This window comes from Parus major, chromosome 2 (genome assembly GCF_001522545.3).
Source record: "Parus major isolate Abel chromosome 2, Parus_major1.1, whole genome shotgun sequence".
Lineage (NCBI taxonomy): Eukaryota > Metazoa > Chordata > Aves > Passeriformes > Paridae > Parus > Parus major.
Window position 1 is genome coordinate 80093951 of NC_031769.1, and position 3902 is coordinate 80097852.

The following is a 3902-nucleotide window of genomic DNA, read 5'->3' on the forward strand; positions in this document are numbered from 1 at the left end:
CGCTGCGCTGATCTTTTTATTGTGGATTTTTATCGTTGTTTCCTTTGTTGCTTATTAATAAATTTCTCTTTTAATTAATATCACGGATTTGCCTTTGCATTTATAACAACTAATTATTTTTTTAAACCACAAATCTCTTCTGTAGATAACATTAATTGGAAGGTTTTCGTAGTAGCTGTAAATTATATGATATTTTAACCTTAGGTTTTAAAGATAATTATTGCAAGGTAACTTCTGTTAATATTCACCTTAAACACCTTTTTTTGAAAAGGGGCCTTTTTAAACTTTCAAAGAATCACAATAATTTCTCTAGTAAAACTCTAAAAACTGCAACTGCATAAACTCATGATTACTTAAAACACAAAATTAACTCTAAAAGGATATATAAAAACATTTTAAAAAACCAATGAATCATAACTTTTTAACAAACTGGCTACTGTCCCGGTGCTTTTTCTTAGAGAGGGAGCAGGGGGGTGGACTGCCCGCTCTGCTGCTGCTGCTGCAGCTCTGCTGTTATCTTTCTTTGTCATCCCCCACATACCCTCACAGAGAGGAAAAACGGAGAGAAAGAAAAAAACCTCACAAAGTTAACTTTAACACATACAGTTTTTTCTCTCAATTTCTCTCTCGTTGTTTGCAGATAGAAGAAAAAGGGAACGATTTTACAAAAGCAGGCGACGTTACACGAAAAGTCTCTCATGACCAGGTGGTAACAAGGGTGACCATTGCAGCTTATCAACTTTTAATTACAGTGATGAATTTTGAACTAGATACCATATAGTTAGCGATTTTTTGGCTAATTTGTCTCTCTTTGAAGCTGCCTGAGCCACCTGTTTCTGCTCAACTGCTTCTGTAATTGTTCAGAGTGGCCTTGGAACTTTTTCTGCACTGCCTCTGCCCCGAGGGTGTCTTTGTTCTCTGCACACACCTCAGTGCTCCCCCATGTCACCCTGGTTTGGGTAAAAACCAATCCATATCTGTCTTCTTTTCTTCCAGGGTAGTAAAGTTGGAACTTAAAAAAGATTGTGGTGTTAAAAGTGACTCCAAAAGTGAAGCAAATAGTTCAGGACATATCACATCCTGCCATTGCTGAATAGATTCTGTTTGTTGTTTCAGCGTTTGCTGTGGAATTTCTTTCTCATTATTTTCTTCTCTCCCTCCCTCTTTCCATGGGCAGCATAGATAGGAGAGCTTGCCCAGCAGTGGGAGGTAAAGGCATCTGCTGCTCTGATGCAGGTAGAATTACAGGGCTCACAGCCTCAGCATATCTCGCTTTTCTGTTTTTTAAGGTACTAATTACAATCTGACGAGTTCGACCGAGAGACAGAGTGTCCTTGCTCTTTTCCGTGATTGCTGTTTCCCAGATCAGAGCCCTTATATCCATCCATTCCTCAACTGCAAAGAGCAGTGGGGGCACTGCAAAATGCCCGTGATTTTTCGCCCATATAATGAGCTTATCCAGGTCGTTTTCCCTGGCTGCTTCGCCTCATTTAACGAGAATACTCAGAAGCAGTTTTTTCGCCGCTGAAAATTCAACTTCCGTGCTGGTGGCACATGGCGGGGGGAGGGTCACGACCCCTCACTTACTCCTCCGCCTTCGGTCTCCCCCAGCGACCTGACTCCTTTTACCACGTCTCACTGCACCGCGTCTCACCGTGCTCAGGTTGCCTATCCAGTACCGATCCGTGTCCGCGGCTTCCCGTGCCCAGATCCGCTCCGTCGGCTCCCAAGTCCCCTGCCCACAGGGGGTCCCTGTTTGAAGTGCCAGATATTGAGCGACCACCATCTTTTTCACGACTCTTCACAGAAGTAAAAGTGAACACCGTTTATTTCTATCTTTAGCACACCTTTTATAGGGTTCTACAGGGTCTGCGGGCTAAGCAAGTTACTATTGGCTAATACACACAGGTTTACATTTTTTCTCCTACACACAAGGATATTGTTTTGCTTTACTCTCTCTTCTGCAGGAAGGTTTCAAGGACTTTAGCCTTTAATATCACGACTTATTTCAAAGACTGGTTTGTGCAGACATGCCTTTACTAATATATAAAATATAGCAACAGTAGCTGCCACCCCAATAACATTCAGTGATTTTTTGGTATAAATCTGTGAAATTCTATGCAAAATGCTAACTTCAGAAATGTCCTGTCTGCAGTATCAAGCAGTCTGAAGCCAAGAGGAAAGAGATATACTTTAGCTCTCTGCCAGGAAGGGGATAGGGGGCAAGAAGGGGTACAGGACTACTTCAGAACTGACACACCGAATGGTCTCATACAAGGAGTCTGTTGTGTGAGTCTGGCCATAAAGGATGGGAGCTAGCCCAGCAGCATGTCAGCCCAGCCCTACAGGGCAGCATGCCTGTGTGAATTGATGTGTTCTCACCAGCAGGCTGCACCTTGCAATAACAGAAGAAAGTCCCAGAGGCCAAGAGAGGTGACCCAGAACTCCCCAATTCATCTGAGCTACAAGGATCTGTGAATGTAGGTGAGTTGGAGATCTGTACATCAAGAAGTGCTTGTGCTTGATTTTCTATGACAGATTTTCTCACTGCAGTCCAAAACTTGGGGTTGAAAGTGTGTACTTATGTTAAATACTCTGATTTAGCTATGTTAACACATCTTTAATGATTATATCTGAAATATTCTTAAACCTGCTGCATGCTTCAGATTGGCATGTAGATTTTGTATGTGGAATTAATTCCAGAGCAGCTATTGCAACCAAGAAAAGGTGTGTGTCTTGAAGATCCATGAGAAGGAAGACATTAAAGATCTCTTTTTGTTTTTGAAAACCCATATTTATAACATGCAGATCAGTAATGTCCTATGGTTTAGTACCATATGTAAATTCAGATATTTAATAAGATTCTTTGCCTACTACTAATATGACCATATTTTAATGAAAATTGAAAGCTGAAAGTTATAAGTTCTCACTCACCTGGATCCCTTGTACTTAGAAATTTGCCACATATATTTAGTGCTGTGCTCACAAACAAATGAAAGCTCCCCCTGGAGCCCAGGGAATCAAATCACTGGGACCTTGGTCAAGTGCTGTGTCTTGTAGGACTGGGACCTGTACTGGCTTGGCTCTTCTGAGCTTTACTTGAACATTGCTTCTTCTTCAGCATCCTAGTCGTGTTTGAGTTTTTTAAATCTGGAGATAACAAAATGGAAAACCCCATATATTTCTTGTTTTCATAATAAAAATCAGAAAAACATGTTTTCTTCTCTGTAAAATTTGCATTTAAGGTAAACAGAGAGCCATTTAACCGAAAGTGATTTAGTACAAGAGCAAAGAAAGTTACAAGTGTGATGAAGAGGTTATAGTTATTGATTTTCAGCTGCTGTCGGGAGAGCATTGAAAGAAGAATTCCTTGAAAAGATACCATACCTAAAGAGAAGAATTCCTAACAAGCTTTTAAAGAAGTATGCAGATTCTCTGGGAGGTTTCCAAGAGTAATCAACACAACTACCAATAGTTTGGCTGCCTGAAAGAACATAAACACAGCAAAGATTACTTTGAAGTGTACCCAGGTGAAATGTGCAAGATCTAGGCTGCATTTAGGGAAGCCAGTTGTTTCCCAAACTTCACAAAATCTTTTTATCCCATCAAAGCAGGAAACAAAAATAGGCTTCTTAACAAACTTTAATTATAACAGCATCTTGCATGGTAATCAAGAGCCTTAATTACCACACCAAGAAGGAGCCTGTTGTTTAATTTCTGATTTTCTGTTTACATAATTCACAAGTTCATTTTGGAGTGTGTAGTTTCATTGCTTCTGAGTCAGTCCATGCTTACTACTTGCTCTCAATTCACATATGTAATTGTCCTTGGAAATTCATTTAGCTCTCAGAGGTTTAAGTTTGAAAATATTGTGGCATTTATGTCCTTTCTCACAGGAAAGA

General features: G+C 40.3%; 1 long non-coding RNA gene across 1 annotated transcript; it reads right to left on the bottom strand.

Annotated features, from left to right (window-relative positions):
* Positions 1-276: 276 nt before the first annotated feature.
* LOC107198227 lies at positions 277-3488 on the bottom strand. The gene is made up of 3 exons (XR_001518888.1): positions 3388-3488; positions 2935-3150; positions 277-1752 (listed from the first exon to the last, which is right to left on the bottom strand). It is a non-coding gene; the product is annotated as an uncharacterized LOC107198227 (long non-coding RNA).
* Positions 3489-3902: the final 414 nt, after the last annotated feature.